At 35.5% G+C, this 24,595-nt stretch overlaps 1 protein-coding gene across 3 annotated transcripts in view; it reads right to left on the reverse strand.

The window, feature by feature from the left end:
* Positions 1-24,595, reverse strand: part of HNF4G (hepatocyte nuclear factor 4 gamma) — a 129,275-nt gene that overhangs the window by 72,776 nt on the left and 31,904 nt on the right. For 2 of the 3 annotated variants that reach the window (XM_032591943.1, XM_032591942.1), the window contains exons 1-2: positions 7,672-7,716; positions 6,850-7,068 (exon numbers count right to left, since the gene is read on the reverse strand). The gene's annotated coding sequence lies outside the window, so the exon portion shown is untranslated. Of the gene's footprint in view, positions 1-6,849; positions 7,069-7,671; positions 7,717-24,595 lie in introns of those variants that run through there. The other variant, XM_030304419.1, reaches the window with a different exon arrangement.

Here is a 24,595-nt window from a genome sequence, read left to right on the forward strand (position 1 = left end):
TTGTGTGTCTGATTCTAGCACAGGGATTAGAGAGGAAGAAATGGATAATAAAACGTCAAAGGTGGAAGGAATTCCAGATGTAATCTAGTCCAGGAGCTTTTCAAATCTTTACTTATGGAAGTATCTTCTAAACAAATATCAAGCGTGCAACCAATAGGTAAAATATCAAAGACAGACTTGTGTGGGAAACTAAAGCACTTCAGATCTGTTAGACTTGGCAGAGCACTGTTTGAAAACTAACAACCTAATTCTATCCTCTGAGGAGAAAATGAGACCCAGAGAAATGACGCTACTCACTCAAGGTCATTATTAGAATTGAAGACTAAGAGTCCTTTACTTACTCTCCTTACTCTGCTATCCATGTATAGCACTACGGATTAGCTAAGCAATTTTCAGGCAAGGTTCGAGAAATAAGGTAAAATATTACTCAGATACCATACTTCGATATGAAGAAAAATAACAGTGGCGAACCGTTTCTTAACCTCCAGCTGAATTTTGTTTTATTTTAAATGTGATCTTTATTGTTCACTCTTAATTTCCCTGAGGAACAAATTTTTTTTTAATGTAAAACTGAAAATCCCCTAGAAGACCTGTAGCTGGACATTAAAGCTCAGTCATATTGTAGGATTCTGCCAGAGCTTCCAGCTTTGCTCTCTTGGACACTTCCAACATGGGCAATCAATTTGTGTCCTGCTCAAAGAAATGAAGGTTATTTTGCCCAAGTTCAGATTTAATTCACTGCACATTACATATTTTCTAGTTTACTTATTAAGGCTTTGTGTTATTAATTCTTGATAAGCTTCTAAAATATTTTGATTGGGGTGCCTGGGTGGCTCAATTGGTTAAGCGTCCAACTCAGTTCAGATCATGATCCCACGGTTCGTGGGTTCAAACCTTGCACTGGGCTCTGTGCTGACAGCTCAGAGCCTGGAGCCTGCTTCGGATTCTGTCTCCCTCTCTCTCTGCCCCTCCCCTGTTCATGCTCTGTCTCTCTCTGTCTCAAAAATAAATAAAATATTTTTAAAAATTAGAAAAATAATAAAAAATAAAATTATTTTGATGAATAAAATGAGTCCCTTATATATAACATAAATAAGTCAAATATGAGCTATAAGGCAAGTAAGCATGCATTCAATAAAAATTACATTGTTCTTAAATTGCACAGAATTTGTTTTCAATAAGAAAATTCTTACCCAAACACCAAAAAATATTTAAACATCAGGGATTCAAAAAATACATTTTTCAAATTCTTTCAGCTTATGGTAAAATGCTCCTTCACGCCCACATCCATTACATTTATTATATTCCCTCTTGTTATCCAGTTTCTAATAAACAAAACATTCATTCAGCAAATAATACTTATACACAGCATAACAATTCCTTTACACAATACACACACACACACACACACACACACACCAAAAAACATTAAAAACAAGTGACAGAACCTCATTAATGACATAGCCTGGTATTATTTTCCAGACTGACTTTATGTCTTATTATTTACTGTGACATGATAAGCATATGACTCTAAAGACAGTCTCTGAAAGTTCAAATCCCAGCTCTACCCTTTATTAATTATGTGACCTCAGGGAAATGTACCTAAATTCCTTTTGCCTCAATTTCCTTACGTGTAAAAATGAAATAATATCTCATATGTAACTGAGGAAAAAGTATGTTAATACAGTGAATCGCTTAGTATTGTAACTGACATTTGTAAAATAATCAGTGTGTTATTACTAGTCCTAAACGATAAACAAATGAAAGATTCACAAATTTCTTTTTTCAAAGGTAGAAGAAAATCCAGATAGTCTATATGGATTATAAAACTAAACAAAAAAACACGTAGATTTTAAAATTCTTAAGATATGCAAGAAATAAAAAGTTTAACTTGCAGGAAATACAGTGCCACCACCCACCCCACCCCCACCCCCAGCTTTTTTAGTGTATATGTCAGCAGCTGTTAAAGGCAATCATTTCCATTTCTTTAAGTAAAACAATCATTTGCCTTCATTCATGAGCAAAACGAGGAGAATAATCTAAGAAGCCAATCTATCTCTTAAAAAGGGTTGGAGCTTGGGCAGGGCAATTCAGAGAGCTGCATTTGAAAGGCGGGTACTGTGCTTAACAGATAGGAGGGGTCAGTTCTGAGCCAGGCATTTTTAGGAGGCCCTTTTCTCATTTAATCCTAACCAGATTTTACACTGAGATGTGTTACTGTCCCGGTTTTATAAATGAGAAAACTGACACTCAAAACGGTTCAGGAACTTGAGCAGGGACACGCACCACTGACAAGGACAAGATTCTAACCTAAATGTACCTGATACCAAATGCATTTTCAGGGGTCACCGTCTCATCTGAGGACTCCAGAGTCTGAACAAGCCACTTTATTTAGTTTTTAGAGTGGGTTCATTAGCTGCTCTGTTCCCACACTCAACATGTAGCTCTTACCTTACTATAAATTTTACCATCTTTACGGAAAGAAAAATATTTGTTATAAAATCCACTCTACAAGACTTGGATTTTGGAATCTAAACAAGTTTTAGAACCTTAGAAATTCCTGTGGAAATATTACTAGAGCTCTCATATCCAGGAATTCCCTTATAAGGTCTTTATCCTCTATCCCCAGAATCATTTGAATTTCAAGATCATTTGAATTTATGTAAGGTCATGAATCATGAGAATTTGTTTTAGTAATTTTTATAATGGTGCAAATAGTAATACAAAGAAATTCTTTGGGTTAGTAGAATAACAAGAAATACAAAGAAATTCTAAGGGTTAGCAGAATAACAAACCCTAGATTTTGGTTTTATTTGACTTGGACATAAATCCTATTTAGAATATTTATATACTTAGAAAAATAGGTATTTCTCTTCTGATTAGATACCCTTTGCCCTTACACTCCAAATTTGGTCACCAGAAACCAACTGTTCTTCAACTTCTATACATATAAAGAAACTTGAAGGATTTAATTCTAAATATACCGGATTCAGCTGATAATACTTCTCATTCTCCATAGTGTGATTTTAATATTTTAATGCTAAAAGTCCATGATTTAAAAAATTAACCTAAGAATCCTTTCAAAATTTAACGGTAGGCTTTGGCCACAGGGAACACATGCACATATCAAGTCAAATAGTTTCCTTTTTTGTTTTAGGATAATCTAAAAACACAAAATAGTTAAGATACTTGAAGCTAAACTGGCAAATGCCTCTATTTTACCCGACCAAGTCTAGGAGAGGTGCAATCAGTAAAATTGATTTATTTACCCACCACTAGAACGGTGAGGGACTTACCTGGTTGGCAAATTTGGAAAGACTAAGTGGGATGCAGAGCTCTCTCTAGACCCTGTTTCTGCCTGCAAGTTCCCACAGAAGGTTACACAGAAAGGAATTCTCGAAAAAATGACATGAATAAATTACATGAATACATATAAATTACATGAATACACTACAGTAGATGCAAGAACAAAATAAAAACAAATTTTAAAATATTGTGTTTCATTACACAGCATTTCCTCACAAATGCTCAACCACATAACCCTGTTAATTTTGCCAGCATGTTCAGCCTAACAAGTGTAAAAAGCAACATAAGTGAGCCTGACGTTAAAGTTGATAACAGTACATATACTCAAACTCAGAAGTTCAACTAATTGCATTGGAAATTGAAAGTAAATTAGAAAGTTGTAAGCAAATTGCCAGTTATAAACACTTAACATATATTTTAGTTCTTTCTCTGTAATAAAAAAAATTTTATTTCTATGGTTTATCGTAAATGAAAAATAAGACGGGGAACTGGGCATTTTCTTCTTGGCACTTTAAAATAAAAACAATAAATAAATAAAGCTTCACTGAAGCTGTAGGTTGCCAGTGCTCATGAAAATAACTGATCCAAGGGCCATTAGTGGCTCATAAAATAAGAAAGCTCAATAAAATAATCATAACCTCACATGTTTATTTAGTTCTGAGACTTAAGTGATGGACCTTTGTACCTGACCATGCCTAGAGACAGTTTCATTACACACACACACACACTCTCTCTCTCTCTCTCTCTAATTATGTAAACTCACAGACACACATTTATGGGACATCTATAATGCCATCATATCTTTCCTTTAGTAAACAACAAAGCGGTATTATTTAGTTTCCTTTACTAAATAGATCAGCCAAGAAATGGCTTTCTCTTTAAATTATAATTAGTTATAATTTGAAGCCTCTAAATTTCCTAGTCTTGGATAGTCTTTTTAATTTTTTTTTTTCAACGTTTATTTATTTTTGGGACAGAGAGAGACAGAGCATGAACGAGGGAGGGGCAGAGAGAGAGGGAGACACAGAATCGGAAACAGGCTCCAGGCTCTGAGCCATCAGCCCAGAGCCCGACGCGGGGCTCGAACTCACGGACCGCGAGATCGTGACCTGGCTGAAGTCGGACGCTTAACCGACTGCGCCACCCAGGCGCCCCGAAGCCTCTAAATTTCCTATGAATGGCAGATAAACCCAAGCCAGAAAGAAAGGTTCAATTAATATGAATATGTTATAACCCTCTGTAATTACATTTCTAGGTTTCTGAACTTGTTTTATCATTATCAAATTCATTTTAAGTAGTTTTTAAGGACAGGGAATCCAAAATTTTCATATAGTACTCACCTTCTTTCTAACTTCCTAACTTACCCATAATATGGAGAATGCTCAAAACTATGTAATCTCTCAAGTGACAGTAGTGTCTTAGACAAATTTAGGGTGAATAAAGCATATGTTTTTTACATGACAAATAAAATGTTTTCACACACTTAAAAAATATCTCTTATTAGTAACAAAATAATTAGTAAAGCAATGCCATATCCTTGATTAAAATAGTTGTCCCTGGTCAACCTTCAATTTACTGAAAGCAATTTTATTTATTTTTATTTTTTTAAGTTTATTTATTTATTTTCAGAGAGAGAGAGAAAGAGAGAGAGAGCAGGAGCAAGGAGGCGCAGAGAGAAAAAATCCCAAGCAGGTTCCATATGGTCAATGCAGAGCCCCATGTGGGGCTCGAACTCATGAACCTTGAGATCATGAACAGAGCAGAAATAAAAAAGCGGAGGCTCAACAGACTGAGCCACCCAGACACCCCTCTCTGGTATTTTAGAACAAGAGACTTCTCCTCCTTTCAATCAATATATTCTCTTTAGCTAGAATCTTGATGTCTTCTCTAGATACATTTTTAGTCATGTCTAGGAGCATTCTCTATTGAGTCTCCCTACTTGACCACAGAGATTCTCACCTTCTTCCCATCTTAACAAAAATCTTGTCTTGACTCCACTGTCCTACTGTTTTTCTTTAATCTTACCCCCTCAGTTCTAAGAAATTGTTTGCTATTTGGGCTCCATGTCAACATCACCCACTCACTTTTTTTAACCTCACTCTGCCACAGTCATGCTAAGAAACTTTTTCTCTACTAGCTGTCACCAGTCTAGGCCACAAATCCTTATCCTGTGATACCTCTTTTACATAGTTTCCTCTCTGGTCTCGTCAATTCCAATCACATTCACTCTTCCTGATGAATTAATCTTTCTAAAGCGTAGTTTGGTTAAATCCTTTTAGAGCGAAGTATGGTGATAGTGGAAGGCAAAAAGGATTCCCAATGGTTCTTCAGCAGCTACAGAACCAAACTGATTCCTCTTCCTCTGGATAAATTTTATTTCATTTCACTATTCTTTTCACCTCTGATTTAACAAAACTGTAAAAGTCACTATTCTTCCACAAAACATTTACATGCCTGCCTCAAATTTTAGTATTCCCTTTGTCTAAAACAGCATTTTTCAAACATTTTTAACCATGACCTAAAGTGAGACATAAAATTGTGACCAAGTATACACACAATTAAACATATGTATGTCAGTATCACATATAAATCCAAAAAATTTCTTGACATAATGACACTCTGTAACTTTTTACATGTAAATCACGATCCACTGAACTTACTTCTTTACCCAGTAATAAAGAGCAACCCACAGTTTGAACACCCTGATGTAGATTATCTACATCCCTAACCTTTTTCTAAATTTGATTCAATTATGTACTTCATTATGCCATCATTCATTTCATTCAAAAGAACAAGTAATAGGGGTGCCTGGGTGGCTCAGTTGGTTAAGCGTCTGACTTTGGCCTAGATCATGATCTCACGGTTTGTGGGTTCAAGTCCCGCATAGGGCTCTGTGCTGTTGGCTCAGAGCCTGCAGCCTGCTCGGATTCTGTGCCTCCCTCTCTCTCTGCCCGCTCCCCCCCCCCAACTCATGCTCTGTCTCTCTCTCCTTCAAAAATAAATGTTAAAAACAAAATTTAAAAGAATAAGTAATAATGCCCTGTTGGAAGTCATGCATTTCTGTCAGCACTGGGAATAAAATATAAGCAAACAAATTCCTGCCCTCATGGAGTTTGTAGAGTCCATCCCAAAAGACAATGATCATCCATGCTCCTCTCTTCTTAAAATATTTACCTAATTTATCCATTTCATAGCTATATCATGCTACTTTACATTTCTTCATCTTTTTAATCTAAATCCTATCTCCACAAATAAACTATAATTTCCTTCAAGAGAGGAATCCCTTTTTTCCCTTTTTTTTTTTTTTTTTTTAAAGTAGGCTTCAGGCCCAGTGTGGAGCCCAATATGGGGTTCCAACTCATAACCCCGAGATCAGAACCTAAGCCAAGAATAAGAGTCAGATGCTTAACTGACTGAGCCACCCAGGCCACTTAAGAAAGGAATCTTAATTACACATATTTGCACTCTGTACCTTCATTTAGTAGGGGGAACAATGGGGTAAAGTAAGAACACAATGAGTTCTAGCCTTAGTGCACCACTTACCAGCTTTGCAACGGTGGGCCAGTCACTCAACTTCTCTCAAGTTCAGTTTCTTCATCTGTAAAATGAGGGGGTTGGGCTAGGTCAGTGGTTTTCAAATTCTACTGCAAAAGTTTTCAGCATTCAATGCAGGTTCCAAAGCATGAGAAGAAGGGTCTTCACTCAAAAAAGGGACATCAGGGCTTGGATCCCCTTCTCCTTCCTCAATTGCAGCTTACAATTCTGTTTGGAAAAAAGACAGGTCTCAGTGTTAAAAACGTTTTAATTATTAAATCTCCAGAGTTTGCAATCGTGTGCTCTACCTTCTCTGCCATACAAGTTGAGGTGGGGGAAGAAGAATAAGGTAGGAGGAAATGAGGTAGGAAAGAGGCAGGAAAGAAGACAAAATACTTCTAATAGAGTTTATACACTACTGGGTTTCAAAAATTGCTAGGAACAGTATATATGTTACTTTGTTTTTTCTATTAAAAACTTCACAAGATAGGAATTATTAGGCTCATTTTACACATGAGAAAAATGAAGCTCAGGAAGGTTGGATAACTTGATCAGGTACTATAATTAAGAAGCAGTGAGGCCAAAATATTCTCTTTCCATTATCCCAAGCTACCCTTAAAAGAACCTAACAAGGACATTACATATGCCCTTTATTTTTTTTTTTTTTTGTTTTTTTGCTTTTCCTATATTTCATCTTAATCCTCACAACTTTGAGGAAAATAGTTCTGCATTATTCTTATTTTGCCAATTAGGAAACCAAGGTTTTAAGAAATGAAAGTGATCTGCCCAATGGTAAAATAATTCAATGGGAGCAAGCATGGAGCACAATACCTGAATTCATATTCCGTGCTCTTTCCATACACCAAATTTTCTCCTTTAAAAGAAAGAAAGAAAAATAAGGAAACAGGAAGAGGGAAGGAGGCAGAACGGATGGCACAAGTGGAGAATTATAACAATTCCACTGCGTACTTAAGAGGGCTAGTGAGTTAAATGAGATAATGAAAATGAGATCATGGAAAGCACCTTGAAAAATCTGAAATAATCAATATCAGCCATTATTATTAATTATTCAAACAGTGTGCACTGACATTGACATTTTATGTTTTTGTAAAATTCCATGTGGTAATTGCAAATATAAAAGAGCTATATAATGAATTAATTGCTTAGATATACTACAGAAACTCCTATAAAACAAGGACGATCTGACACTCTTGAGATTATGATACAACAGTTGGTTATATATGCCTGCTTTCTGTTCATGATATACAATCCCTACCAGCAGCAGAATAATTCAAATTTTCAATTTTTCTTGAATTTCATCACAAACTCAATCAAAAGCATGGAAGTCAGTATTTTAATATCCTTGTACCATGTGAAAAATAATAGCATGCTCTACTACCTGAACTCTTAGAACATTTTTTATTTTGATTGTCTTCCCATTATACTGAGAGATTGTCAGGACCTTATCAGGAAGATCATCCAAACAAACTAGAACATTATTAAGGCTCCAGCAGAGCAGTAACTCACTGAATGTATGAGTGATTAAAAGCCATACAGTTGTGACAAGGACCATAAGGAGATCAGACAAAAGAGTTACATGTCTTTTAAAAAGACCAGAATGATTTAACCCTTTGTATCTTTTACCAGCATTAAAGCTGCAGCATTATTGGATCAATATTAAAGCCTTATGTGACTGAATTCCTTATGGCAAATCACTTCCAAAGGTCAAAACCGAGAAACTGGATTAACGAACAATTACAACATAATTATTGCCTTGCCACAGTGCCAGTGTTCCAAAAAAATGATATTTAACATAACAATATATCCTGACATTAGTAAACACTACAACTTTTGGAATCTGTCATTGACTATAGTTAAACTTCTTTAGATTCACTGAGGTATTTGGGCTTAGAAACATATTCCCATTTCATTTAACATTCACGAAACTATTATTAAATGCTTCCTATCTGCCAGACGTTGCACTGTTCACTGGAAAGAAGGCATGAACTGAGAATAGATGCTCCTTGGAGGAATGAGCAATCTAGCGTGAGAGAGAAACAGCTAAGTTAATTTTTACAATGGGATGTCACTGAAAAAATGCCTCTGCCACGTTGTTAAATGAAGTAAACTGACCTTTAAAACCAAACAGTACCAAAACATTAACTGCATTCTCTTAAGCAGAGGAGAACAGTGATTATTAGACTTTATTTTCTGCTTTCTGGTTTTTGGAAGAATGTTTTTTGTACACTTATAATCAAAAGTAAAGGGTTCAAGAGAGAAATTCTTTAACGAATGTCTGGGGAGAATGCTGTAAAAATCCCAGAAGAAGACCACTACTGACTGAGAGTAAGGCAAACCCTGGGAGCAAAAGTGACTTCTGAATTGTCTCTGGATAGTCAATGACAGTGTAGAAGACAGTGTAGAAGACAGTGGATGATAGCTGTAGTACTGAGAGAATCATCTAGAAGAAGAAAAAGTTTTAAAGTCAGCTTTCCATACAGTTCGAGTGATGGATGAGGGAGAAGTGTGGGAAACTGAATGCTCCTCAGGAGAGAAAAATAAGGAGACCAAGCTGTCAAGGGCTTTAGATGCCAACCTAACGACATCTGGATTTTATCCTGTAGTCAATGGGAAGCCAGGGCTCTAGCAGTTGGGGCCTCTAAACCTGGGACACTCTCAGATTTCTCTTTTCTAAGATGTTTCTGACTCCAAAAATCTGTGAGGTAAAACTCTTGGTTGAGGATGAAAACTCCTAATGGAATAAAAATTGAGTCAGTAGGTTTGAAAGGTCCATTGAGTTGGAACTGACAGGACCTGTCCACCAAGTGCAGAAAGGGGTGAGAAGAAAGAAAAACCAACGGATAACTCAGAGAGAGCAGGATTAGGGCAAATGAAGAGTTAATGAAATCCCTGGTGCATACTGAGGATTATTCACTGGACAGTTTGAACACAGGTTTTCTATCCAAGAGAAAGACTGAGGTCCTTTCTCCTCTGATTTTCATCACCGTTACAGTAAAGTAACTAATTATATATCACTAGCAAGTAAGTAATGCTTTTAATCTTTTTTTAATGTTTATTTATGTATTTATTTATGAAAGAAAGAGACAGAGCGAGTGAGAGAGAGAGAGGGAGCAGGGAGAGGCAGAGAGGGAGAGAGAGAGGATCCCAAACAGGCCCACACTGTCAACATGGAGCCTGATGTGGGCCTGGAACTCATGGACCAAGAGATCATGACCTGAGCTGAAATCAAGAGTCGAATGCTTCACCAACTGAGCCACCCCAGCACCCCATGTTTTTAACCTTATAAGTGAAATTCTTTAAAAACAAAACAAAACAAAACAAAAACAAAAAAGCTTGGGTGCTTGGATGGCTCAGTTGATTAAGGGTCGGACTTCGGCTCAGGTCATGATCTCATGGTTCCTGGGTTCGAGCCCCACTTTCAGGCTCTGTGCTGACAGTTCAGTAGTCTACTTTGGATTCCGTGTCTCCCCCTCTCTTTGCCCCTCCCCTGCTCGTGCTCTGTCTCTCTCTGTCTCTCAAAAATGAGTAAACATTAAAAAAAATTAAAGAAACAATTTTCTTAAATAAAAATGTTTTTAAAAAGTTTGATGTTTCTAATAATGGCCAAACAAAAAATCATACACATCAAGAATACTCATACTTATATTCATATACTTTCCTTCTGATATAAACTGGGTTATTGTCCCCATCATTCAGTTTCTCTCACTAGGTTTAGACATCCACATCCTGTGCTAAGTAATTTTACAGTGCCTGCACTGTGGGTAGAATATACTTCCCTATCGCAGTAATGTTGAGCTTGGCCAAGAAATCGCTTTGACTAATAGAATGTCAGTGGACATGATGTAACAGAAGCTTTAATTGTTTGCATGGCTTGGCTTGCTCTCTTGTGTACCTGTGATCTGTCACAAAAAGAATATGACACTCTATCTACTGCTCCTTCAACTGCACCTCATACCTGAAATGTAGTCAGAAGCCTGCAGTACAGCCTAATCCTAAGGAGCCTCGCTTAGATCAGCCCTATTACACCCTTGAGAGTATGAAAATAAATAAAATAACAGTAAGGCACTAAGCATTTTATGGCTTCTTGTTGTTGTTGTTATGCAGCATTACTGTAGCAACAGCTGACTACAACAGGTTTTCCCTTACCTCAGAGTAAAGGAAACAGAGGTGTGTGTTTTTTCCCTTAAGACTATGGTTTGCTATACAAGCATAATGTACTTGGTGGGTTTTTTTTTTAATTTTTTAATGCTTATTTATTTATTTTTTTGATAGGGAGAGACAGCACGAACAAGGGAGGGGCAAAGACAGGAGACACAGAATCCAAAGCAGGTTCCAGGCTCCGAGCTGTCAGCACAGAGCCCGACGTGGGACTCCAACCCACGAACCGCGAGATCATGACCTGAGCGAAAGTCAGAGGCCTAACCTACTGAGCCACCCAGGTGCCCCAAGGCATAATATATTTGCAAAATGTATATATAATGCTTTGGTGCAGAAGACCTCAAAGTTGAAGATGGTATCGATAGATGACTCTATAAATCAAGGTTTTCAACTCTGCAAATTTATCAGTAAAGTTACAGTATATCAATGGAAATTCATGCATGATTTGTAGTGAATATTAATAAGCTCATTCTAAACAAAAGAATAAGAATATCCAAGACAATCTTGAAGACACTATCTTATTTGCTTTTATGCATGTATATTTAAAAATATTAAATAATGGAAATAATTATAGAACTAAAAAGAGATCTTAGAGATTAAACATATATAACCAAAATGCAAAATGCATCAGAAGCCTAAAAAGTAAACAATAAAAATACTTCTTACATAAAAAATAAACGCAAAAAGAGAATGAAAATATGAAATAAAAGTCAGGAGACAAAACTACTCTGGGAGGTCCAACAAAATAAGAAAATGAAACAAAAATAAGAAAATGAAAACAAAGAAATAGGAAAGAAAAAAATCATTTAAAAAAACAAACCAACACTAGAAAATGTCCCCAAACTAAAGCAAAATATAAGATTTCAAAATTGAACAGGTCCATGGGGATGTCAAGACAAAGAATGACAAAAGGCCCACACTCATATCCTTTTGAAATTTTGTAACACAGTGCATCCTAAGATTTTCAAAAACATGCAGAGCCCCACAAGGGAAGTTTTGGAGTGGGGGAGAAAATCTGAGACAACCTAAGACTTTGAGCATTAAAAAAAAATGAGGATAAAGTAATAGCAAATTTAGAGGAGAAAACAGAAAGAAACCGAATTTGAAATTTCAAGGTTAAAAACAAACTTGTCTGAAAAAAATCAAAGCCCAGACATAAAGCAGATGTAAATTTGGAATAATTTCAAGCAATTGAGTTAAATATTAAACAGAAAGAACGAGACTCCATTTGAACACATAACAATTTTTCCCAAGCATTTCCTAGGTTTCTAGGGGTGAACCTATATCCCCGTAGAAGAGCACACTGCACATTAGACATGCTTCTGGACTGTCCATATTGTTTACCCGTTTCCAACTTTTAGAGGCAATAGATTAAAAAAAAGGAAGACTTGGTGATGGTTATAGAAAAAATATAAATATAAGTAAGCTTGACAACATAAAAGTTTAGCTGACCAAAAGTAAGCCACAGGAGAAAGGAAAAGTTGAGGAAATTAGCAGAAGTAATAATAACTTGTCTTAAAAAATTAAAAGTATAGACTTGTTAAAAAAAAAAAAAGAGAATTCTTAACAACATTATTTCAAGTGATAAAAGTAATCAGTAAAAGAACAAAATGAAAAATAAAAATGTTCAATATTGAAAGGAAGGGCGAGGAAAGATGGGTAAGTTAAGGGGGACAGATCCTCAACTATCAGAGCAGGAGTCGATGACTCTGCTTTAAAGTTGACAAGCGTGTGATCACCATTTATAGAGTAGCATTGCAACAGGAAGGAATTAAAAAACAACAGTTATGAGTTGCCTGAGAATTTGATGAGAGTGAAGGAATGACAAGGTAAAGAGAGTACTTTTTATTATAACCATCCTGTAACATGGGATTGTGATTAATTAAAAAAAAAAGATTTTTAAAAGAATGACTCAGAATTCACATCCCATAATACTACTAGCTGCATACTTATAATAGCAACAAATAATAATAAACCTTCACCTTAAAAATTAAGAACCTAAAATGGAATGAGAAAAAGCCATCACCAGGCTGATGAATTAATTCAAATGCCCAAATTTAATATATTTAATGCAGAATGTTAAACATATTTAGAAAATACAGTTTTTGCATATTTATTATCATTCAGTACTTATGATATTTACACATAGCATGTACCATTTTACCTGTATTCTCTTTTTTATTTTCTAGAAATAGGGGAGAAGAAATAAGCATTTATTAAACACCTACCAGTGAAGTGTTTACATATGTCTCTGTTCTCAGGACTAAAATTTGGTATAATTTTACCACCATATCAACTCTAAAGCAATAGCACTAAGAGATTTATCTGAGGTTAGTAAATGATGGAGTAAGGAGTGTTCTGGATCCAAAACTACTTCTATTATATTAAACTACTGTAATCATTTTAGTGATCATTAATCCTACCGATGATCATTTTAGTCTACTAAATTATGATATCAAAATAGTAATCTTAAAACACACACAATTGTACTATGTTTACCTAGATCTTCCTTAGTTTCTGTGGTAAGCAGAGTAATGGCCTTCCAAAAATGTCCTCGGAAGCTCTAAATATGTTACTTTACATGGCAAGTGACTTTGAAGATGTGATGAAGATGAGGCTCTTAAAACAGGGTGAGAATCCTGACTAAAGCAGGTGGGCCCAATGGAATCACAAGGGTATGTTAAAAAGATGGAACGAGGAGTCAGAAGAATCAGAAAAGGAGCTGTGGTGACAGAAACAGACGTTAGAATGGGATTGTTAGCTTTGAAGGTGGAAGATGGAAGAGGGGGCCACGAGCCAAGGAGTGGAGGAAGACTCAAGAAGCTGGAAAAGCAAGGAAATGGATTCTCCACCAGAGTCTCCAGAGGAATGCAACCCTCCTGACATCTTAAATTTAGCCCAAAGAGACCCCTTGGAACTTCTTGTGCTGTAAAATAATAACACGTATAATAATAAATGTTATCTCAAGCCACTCAGTTTGTGGTAATTTGTTACAACACACATATGAAGCTAATTCAGAAATAGTTTCAGAATCAGAAAGATCTGGGCTTAAGTCTTGTCTCTGCTGTGATGTGGGGCAAGATTCTTAACCTCTATGAATTTCTGTTTCTTTATCTGCATTTTGAAATTATAAATAGCAAGTGTGGTGATCATTCATCTGTGGTTAGAGCTCATTAATGGGTAAATGCTATTATTAAGTACTAACAATAGAAGAAAAACAAAATTTGTAAGAAAAAAATGGCTAAGATTGTTTTTTGCTTCCAAACCCCCGAAGTTAGCTAGCCAGTGATTCTTCATAACATATTGGCTACAAGTTGAAATATGAAGGAGGAAAACTCTTCCAATATTGAAACCACTTCATGATTTGAGCTTATTCACTGTACTCCTTTAATATCTAGCCTCTTTGGGGAAGAGGCAATATCCTTGACTGGCTATAAATTTATGAGTGTAGTTGCTTTTATGGCTCTGAATGTAATAGAACTTAAGTAAATACTGATAAGTTCTCTATTCTTCTGAGAAGTTTCCACCCACATAATATTGTCCTATCATTGGAAATCCCCACAGTTTTGATAAGAACGAAGGCAAGAACTCTTTTTTATATGATACTTGTCAATTAGAATCAGGACAGCATTCATCATTTTAGTTGGAAAGGCTATGTGTTTTTTAAAAAACCCACTTGAAGTCTGTATAATGAAATTTTACTTTTATTGTCTTTTGAGCACCTTCAGCTGGTCCTTGGGAGGTTAAGGTTGACTTTCAAGCTTATTTTTTTCAAGTATCCTTTAACATAGTTTGCATTTATAGATTAAATGGTAAACTGAATTAAAGGAAATAGGTATTTTCTGTCACCACAGTCTCCCCACATAAATTGACTATATTTGAAAACCATGTCCATCTTGTCAATATAGGGATAGATACTCCTTCATTAACTAGGCCTGTAGGGAAGTATATTAACTCTTTCAAACCACTTAGACACCAGCCATTTGGCAGGAGTTCTTTGTGTTCACACTGTATTTAAGGATATTTTTCTCCTCAGATGCAACATCTTAAGCTTTCTGTGTACATATTGTAAAATTGCACCAGTTAATTACTACCCATGGGGCCTCACAAATAGGCGAATTCTCACTGAAAACCATAATCACTCAAAAAAGTATAAAGTGTGACTAAGAAAAAATGATTTACGACATCATTCCCCCTATTCCATCGTGTATGGTTCTTCACTGGTATGGGCATCCCTTTGAGATATGACCTATGTTATCTGAAAATCCACTCTTTAAGGAAACATTAAAGGTGAGGTGAAGCCTTCAGGAGGTAACTAGGTCTTATGTGCAGGGGTTCTTATGAATGGGATTAGTGTCTTCATAGGAAAAGGCCAGAGGGCGAGCTAGCTCTTTTTCAGCCTTGGGAGGATACAGCAAGAAGTGGGCTGTCTACAACCCGGAAGAGGGCTTTCACCGGAACCCGAGCATGCTGGCCCCATGATCCTGGAACTGGACCATGATCCTCCAGAACGGTAAGAAATAAGTGTTTGTTGTTGAAGCCACCCAGTAATTTGTTAGCGCAGCCTAAACTAAGACAGGGGGTATGAATAAACATGCATATGATTCAATGCATAAATGAGCAAACATTTCCTGAACGAACATATGTATGAATTAGTTACTTGATTTTACACAAGGACAGAGCAGAGTTTACTTCTCTTTGCCTACATGAAGCCAAAGTACACAGTTCATTTATAAACACCACTACACAAGCAACATTTTGAAGTGAAGACTAGAATAAATTATTTCATTATTCAGAATCCTATCACCCAACAAAACAACTATATTTTTCATGTTCCTATTAGTTTCCTGATCATATTTTAAATAGTTTAGCACAGAAAAATCAGACTATTTTTTTCCACATAATGAGAACAATTCAGGCACAAGTTTAAAATTCTGCACATATAATAGGTTTCATAATCTTGACAGGCTACAGTGATCTCTCTTTCCTAAGAACTCATGACACTTTATGAATATCCTAATGACTAGGGACATGACCATATACTGTTATAAGACACACTTGGCATTATTATTTAGCCTGCATTCTGTTCAATTTTATATGTTATTTGCCCAGCTACAATGAAGCTCCATCCTATTAGGGAATAGGAATTATGTCTCTTTATATAATCCCACCCTGCCTAGAAGAGTGAGAAAGATAGATAGATAGATAGATAGATAATAGACATTTGCTCAATGAATGTCAAACAAATGTAGTCATTATTAGTGAATAAAAAATGAGAAAACTAAAAATGCCTAATATTTTATATTGCTGTATTTTGAATATAATTATAATAGTTTGTTTCATAATCTTGCCTGCCTGAGACAGAAACCATTACTGTCCCTTAAAAATATGTATTTTAAGATAATCAACTTCTTTTCCATTAATATCATATCCATTAAATAGTTAAAAAGTCAGAAAGCCATTAGAAAAATAAAATTGAGCAAGAGTGATTAGCATTATTCTTTTAGCTTTCACTTTTGATTTAAAAAGCATACGTGAGATTAAAACCGTTCTTAACTTTGACCCAGTTGCAATGCTGAAGCAACATGAACTCTGCCCCCGAATGCCAACCTGTAAGTGGAGGTTATTGCTTTTCCTATGAGGGTGTAAATTCAATTAAACAAATGTACCACATGTACCAGGCATTTAGGAAACGAAGAAAGAAGACACAATTCCTCTGCCTTCAAGGAGCTTACAGGATAGTGGAGACATTTACATAATACATGTATATTTAATTGTCAAAGTCAGAACAAGTTTTTTGTTTTGGGTTTTTTTTTTTTCTTTCTTTCTTTCTTTGTTTTTGTTTTTTTGCTTTGTTTTGTTTTGTTCGTTTGTTTTTTGGTCTCCAGTGGAAATTATGAATTTAAATTTGATTCCTGTTCCCTTTGGGAAAATGAAGCCTTTAAAAATGAGTCAGAGTATCTCTTTGTTCTCAGGGTTTCTCTCATTTTGACAACTATTCCTCTGTGATAAGTAAATAAAGTCTAGCCCTTTAAATACAAACAAACACTGGTCTTCTTTCTCTTATTTTCTTCCTTGCTTATTTCTTCTGTTGGGTTATACATTTTCCTCCCATCCTTAATGCAAGACTTGGTCTTTAATTTTATCTTGTTTACCTAAATACACATTAATTCATGCACCTTATGAAAAACAGGACCTCCTATATTATTATTACTTCCCAAATTTATATTTCTAATCCTAACCACGTACCAGTGTTAGTCTTAAAACATAACAGTCTTAAAACATAGCAGCTCATTATGTTTTCCTTAAAATTAGCATCATTCTCCAATTTGTCCTCTACTGAAAATGTCTATCACCTCACTCTTGGCAATATATATAACTATACACACACACACACACACACACACACACACACACAATTGTAAGTATAGATAGATAGATAGATAGATAGATAGATAGATTTGTATTTTTTTAAAAGGTATTGCAGGTCTTTCATTCTATATACTGCACCTGTCACAAACTCATTTTGATAATTCCTTAGGAAGAAAAAGCTCATTTCTGCAGCAGTGACAGCAAGTTTTTATTTTCTTAAAAATTTTAACTAATGATGAATGCTTCCTTACTATGGTCACTCTTCTCACTTAATTAACCATTTCATCTTGAATCCAGCTTCATGCTGATACCAGGCTCCCCTTGAAGCTGCTTAGGGCCCATGAGCTCACCTACAGATGCTCCGCTCAGGCTCTGACTCCATTAGATTTAAGATCTAGATCCTGCCTCTTCATCTCTAGAAAGGAGCCTACTCTACCCTACAGTAATGCTCCCATGAGTAAATATCTTTTTGCTGAACAAGACCTGAGCAGCCACCAACCTACCCTACCTCCACCACTCCTTCACCCCAGATGTTCCACATACCTTCTCAGACATGTTCTCTAGAGCACACAGCAGAAGATCCACCTAGCATATTCAATGTTATATGTGATGCTCCGTGAACGTTTCAGCCTAAGATATTACCTGCCTCCTCAAATAATTCATAGTAAAATCTAAGGGAATGGCTTGAGTCACATAGACCCAGGTTTTAATCCTGGGTCTGCTACTTACCTCATTGTGGACAACTTCAGTTTCTTCTTCTAAAGAAAGATTTACCCAGGGTATGGTGAGGGGCAGGCATAAAATATATGGTCCATGGTGGACACCAACTTCCCTTCTATCTTCAGGCCAACACAGCGGGTCATATAAAGCTACCTGATTAATCAAGGCTACCTTATTATGCCAAAAAAGGAGCAGAGAGGCGGGAGTTAATGCACATCCTCATCTTCTCACTTTCTTTTAGATGAACAGACACGTAAGAGATACGGATCTTCATTGTGAAAACTGATGCACATGTATTCTTTTACAACTAGTCTGCAGAATAGTTCATTGCTATTAATATGGAGCCTTGGAATCTGCTCTGAATACTTCGGATACTTGGTAAATGACTAAATTAATTAATCAATAGATCTGTTCTGGATATATCAGACAATTGTTTCATAAATAGTTTAAAAAAATTAAAATAGATTATTTATTCTATGTGGCTTTGACATAGAGTGTTAATTTTACCTTCACAATACCAAGAAGAGGTTTCAGTTACCATCCTGGTAAAAAATGTATTTTTTATACTTTCTAAGGAAATATTGAAGTCAATTCTTTATGCATCATTTTTTAAAGGAATTAGGCCTAAAAAGGCCCAAATAAGATAGAATAGCAAATACAAAACTTGAAATGAAAACTAAGTTATCCAATAAAACACAGAAAGAACTACATTTTTCACAGGACTGTGCTTTCGAGGAAATAGAAAAAAAGACTTTTTTAAAACATCTCATGTATACAAATCAACAAATTCTTATAATATCTCCAGAAATCCAGTCTTGAATTGTGTTATGTATCATACCACTCTCAAACATTTGTAATTTCATTCTTAGTAGATGCTCAATGCATTCAATATTAACTCCACATTTCTATTTCCTCATAATGTTTATGTTGAATTTTGAATGATTCAACTAAGATCTCACACAAAAAATTGAGATCTCCAAAGTGTAGAAAATGCACCTGTTAGATACATGTGGCTCTGGACAGATTTGTAAAATTTTGTGTACTTCTGGACAAAGAAGTCCCAGATAAGGAGTGCATTTTATGGTTCCCATAACCACTTAGTCAATAATGTTCACTAGATGGAAAAGTCCATACAATTCATTATAACTAGCTCTAATTTAGAATACCTAATTCCATAGAGCTATAGTTTTTTGAAGATGAGATTAAATAAGTTTGCATACAGAAAATATGCAAACATTGCAACTACTAGTATTTTAAAAGCAGCAAAAGTAACTTATAGAAGAAAGTGTATTAAGAGAGCATCATGGTTATCTCTAAAAATCTTTTTAATATCCTCCCCAAAACTATAAAGGTAATTACCACTTTCATGAGCTTTCCAGTTATTTCACTAATTAAATGACATTGTGGATGTGTCTGCAAAATCAAATGTAGAACTGAAATAATTTATCAAGATAAATGTTAGTAAAACATTTTCTTTAGTGACTTGCACATTTCATTTTGCTATACTTTAAGAACAACTATCCAGAAAATTATAGTCCTCCATGTTCATGCAAACAGACAACACCAGGTTGTAGCAGATGATTTAATTTTTCTCTAGAGTATAAACTACTTGAACATTACTTCCCACACTGACTGTCATTGTTGGAAATGTGTGTAACTAAAGATACCAACATGCTGTGAAATGTAATTTTTAATTATTAATCATCTAGAAGCAATGTTATACAACAAAATAAATAAAATACCTCTAAACAGAGACAGACGGGAGAGCTATATGAAATATATCACTTAGATTTTAAAAAGTTCATAAATTTTTATGTTCTTAAAAACCACATTCTGTGTCCTCAAATAGCATATAGTAATCTGACATTCATTTTTTAGGAAGTTAATTTCCCAAAAATATATAGTTAGTGTTTTATTCTGTTGAGGGTTGATATATGTAATTTGAAGATGAATTTTCTTGTTTGGGTTTTGATGAGACAGAAAAATGCATTTATGGGACTACATTATTTGCACAAAAGGTATGGGTGTGGGAGCAACAGGGAAGGACTGAAGACCTACATATCATTTTTCATGTATGATTGACAATTTTGTTATTCCCTACAAAATGCTAACGTTTATAGTGATATGCACATATGCAAGCATTTCTAAGTAGTTTTGATTCTTAATAGCAGCATTTTCTTTTTTTTTTTTTTTTCCAACGTTTATTTATTTTTGGGACAGAGAGAGACAGAGCATGAACGGGGGAGGGGCAGAGAGAGAGGGAGTCACAGAATCGGAAACAGGCTCCAGGCTCTGAGCCATCAGCCCAGAGCCTGACGCGGGGCTCGAACTCACGGACCGCGAGATCGTGACCTGGCTGAAGTCGGACGCTTAACCGACTGCGCCACCCAGGCGCCCCAATAGCAGCATTTTCTTATACCATTCCTTTCATTCAGTGAAAAAATAGATATCTCATGATGTCACAGACCAAGTTCTCTACTAAGCACTGGGGTTAGAGAGCAGTGAATAAAGAACACAAAGTCCCTGCCTTCGTGGATCTCATTCTTGTGAACAAGAGGGGCGCTATAAAATTGATATATCAAAATGTCAGGGACTGCTAAGTACAAGGAAGAGAGATAAAACAAGATGAGAGGATAGCACGAGTGGGGCTACTTTTGATAGGCTGATTTGATAAGAGTCTCTAAGAATTGGACATTTAGGAAAAGACCTAGCAAATAATCAGGGAGAAAAGAGCTTCTGGGGAGAGCACAGCAGCAGCAACACCCAAGCACCAACAATCCCTGTACATTCTGCAAACGTCAGGTAGGCCAGTGCAACTGGAGAACAGAAGGGTAAGTTAGGATGTACTAGCAAACATACTAAAGATTTATCTTACTTGATGTTCAGTACCATCACATGTGATATACATCATTTGCCTCATTTTACAAAACAAAACATAAAACATTAACATCAGAAATATGGAATAACTAGCCCATGACTGAGGCAGATCAATCACTTAATTCCGGGAGGAACAACACAGACACAGCCTACAGTCCTGGAACAAGGAATCTGGCTGCAGATACTAGAACAGGCTGCTGGTGTAGAGAATAGAAGGCTTAAATTCTGGAGGCCTGACATCATTGCTACCCTACTGGATGGTTTTGAGCAATCATTTAATCTCTAAATGTTCCGTGTGAACATAAACTCCCTATATAATCATCCATTTCTTCATTAATTGACTCTAAACATATTTATTAAAGGCCCAATATGGAGTAGGCAACGTGATCAAGAATTAAAATGAATAATAACTGAATGTTACTCATATTCAATATTCATGTTCACAGATCCCCCATTCAAGTGGAAAGCACACCTATGGACATATCATTCAAGACAATGTAAGTCCAATAAATAAGTAGAAAATGTGTTATAAAAATACAAAGCCAGGAAAATTGGGGAATGAAGATACATGATCACATTAGGACCTCCTCACCTCTAATGTCTTATTCTGTCAGTCATTGAGTAATAGTCTGTGCATCTTGTGAGGAAACAATATTGCATAAATTCCCATCATAAAACCTAAAAATTTTTTGGCAGACATGAGGCTATACTGGGTTCCCCTCTCTCTCCTTCCTGTAATAATCCCTGTAATTCTAAAATATTTCTCTAATAATAAGTCATATACTCAGAAATCTTCACAAGTCATGAATTTCTTCATTGATAACAACAACAGTGGATGGAAATAATTTAACCTAAGTATATAAGTATTTCAACAATGAAACGTGCATAGGGAAACTATGCATATTCTACTTTCCTTTAACATTAAAAAATTAAATCAGGGGGTGCCTGGGTGGCTCAGTCGGTTGAGCGTCTGACTTCAGCTCAGGTCATGATCTTTCAGTTGACAAGTTTGAGCCCCGCGTCGGGTTGTGTGCTGACAGCTCAGAGCCTGGAGCCTGCTTCAGATTCTGTGTCTCCCTCTCTCTATGCCTCTCCCCTGCTTATGCTCTGTCTCTGTCTCAAAAATAAACATTAAAAAAATTTTTTTAATTAAGTCAGGTTTTTTACAGTATAATTTTAGAGGCATTAAGCTTGAAAGACTCAAACTTACATAACCAGTGACATGTATCTTCAGTAACAACTAGTCTGGATAATTTACATCTGCAAATTTAGCTACTGAGGGTTTGAATAAGCCCAAGAATAAGAAAGGAGCCTGCCCAGTGATAAATTATATGCTGAGGCCTACATAACGAAACTCTAGATAAGAGACTAAATGTAAGAGCAGGTCAATGAACTGGAGGGCGAATTAAGCTGAACTTAGTACCTCCATCTTGAAGCAGCTTTCTCTATAAAGTAGATGCCATCCCTCTTGAGGAATTAAAATCCTATTTCTCTACCACAGTGCCAGTAAAACAGAGAAAACATGCAGAATTCTGAGAAATTAATAATTCTGAGCCAGAAAATTAAAATTTTTGAAAAATTCAAAAGTAAAATGTTGAATTTTAGGTTGGATCTATGACATACACAAACTTACCAATGTTCCCAATGGAAACAAAGAAAAGTCAGTTCCTATAGTCTCCACCTTCCTGGAAATGAAATAATATATCATAAAGATGGAAACAATGTTGTTACCATTCTAAAAGAAGGAATCAGTAGAATCAAATATGTTTTAACAGAAATGCCATGTTAAAAGGGGCTTATGATTACTTTGCAATTTCTGACTAAGAAATCTTCCATTCAAACACTGAAATTTAATTTGGTCATAGTTAACCCTTTTTACGGTGACCAGTAGCCCAAATCTGCACAGAAGAGTGATACAAGAGTCTTGCCCAAGCATGCTTAATAATAGCTTCCCTTGCTACTCTCAAAAGTTTCCTGATTTGGAAGATAAGTTATAGTTGGGAATACTGTCACTTTTCTCAAGCCTTAAAATAGTGTCATCGGGCACCTGGCTGGCTCAGACTGCAGAGCATGAGACTCTGATCTTGACTCTTGATCTCAGGGTTGTGAATTCAAGCCCACATAGAGCATAGTGCTTACATTAAAATAAAAAAACAGTGTGATAAATAATAATTAAATTTAATATCAGAGAGAGAAAAGAAAAAAATTTAGATTTACTTCTTTTGAAATATCATTTAATGAGCCATTTCAAATGCTTTTTGTGCCACTGATCCACTCTCTTGTCAACTAAAACTGAATGCTCAATTAAATAAGCTGAAATCCTACTGGTATTATTCTATTCACTAAAACAGAAAGGACTTCGGAAATATGTCATTCCTGGCAGAAATTAAAACCAAGAAGAATATAAAGTGGTTTACCAATGGTACATATATAGGACTAAAAACTAATAAAAATAAAGACATACATATGTTAGGACAATGCACTCATAATATAAGTGACACATCTACACACAGAATAAAGTCTAAATTTAATTTACTTGATTTAATCAGTTTTTTTTTAATGTTAATTATTGTTTGAGTAATTATATTAGGCATTATCATTAATGCTAGAAAATTTGGGGCACCTGGGTGGCTCAGTTGGTTAAGTGTATGACTTTTGGTTTCAGCTTAGGTCATGATTTCACGGTTCATGAATTGGAGCACCTCATCCGGCTCCGTGCTGACAGTGTAGAGCCTGCTTGGGATTCTCTCTCTCTTTCTGTCTCTGCCCCTCCCCTGCTCACAACATCTCTCTCAAATAAATAAACCTTAAAAAAAAAAAACTAGAAAATCAGAGGTTTAATAGTTAGAAAGTCTAGTTTTTAATTATTAAATTTGGTATTTGATTATAAACAAAATATATACCTGTTATTGAAAATTTTGTAAAATATACAGAACTATTAAAAAACCTATAATTTTACCATCTGAAGTACCACTTTTAATATAGTCTTACATTAGATATTTACAAATGTTTGTAAGTGCATGTACATTATACGCACACACATACATATACATGTTATACAGATACATGCATATGCTTCCACATATAGCAAATGTACAATATACATTATTCCCTCTATATAGATTATTCTCTATTTGGAGTTTTTTCAACCTTTTGTTTTTACACAGTATTACACCCTGAGCATTGTCCTATTATCGTTATTATTTGAAAACATTATTTTAACGGCTGGATAGTAAATAAACTGTATTGACTTTGACTATGTCACTATTTTAAAAGAGAAAAAAATCCTAGAAGTGGAATAATTGTCAGATGGTATGAATTATTTTATAGATGATGACCTATAGTGTCAATGTACTCTTCACAAAAGTGGTCTTGTTTCATCATCCATTAGTGAAGAGCATAGGCTTTGGAACAGAGGTGCCCACAGTGGAATCATGGCTCAACCACTCACTAATCGCATACTTTAGTCTTTAAACTCTTTAACACTCAGACACTCGTTTGCAAAGTGGTGACAATAAATGCTTTGAGGTTATGTTAGGACCAAAGGATGCTGGACACATATTAAAACTGCATAGATTATTACTGCACCCACTAGTAATGGTATAGT

The sequence above is a fragment of the Lynx canadensis genome, chromosome F2 (genome assembly GCF_007474595.2).
Source record: "Lynx canadensis isolate LIC74 chromosome F2, mLynCan4.pri.v2, whole genome shotgun sequence".
NCBI lineage: Eukaryota > Metazoa > Chordata > Mammalia > Carnivora > Felidae > Lynx > Lynx canadensis.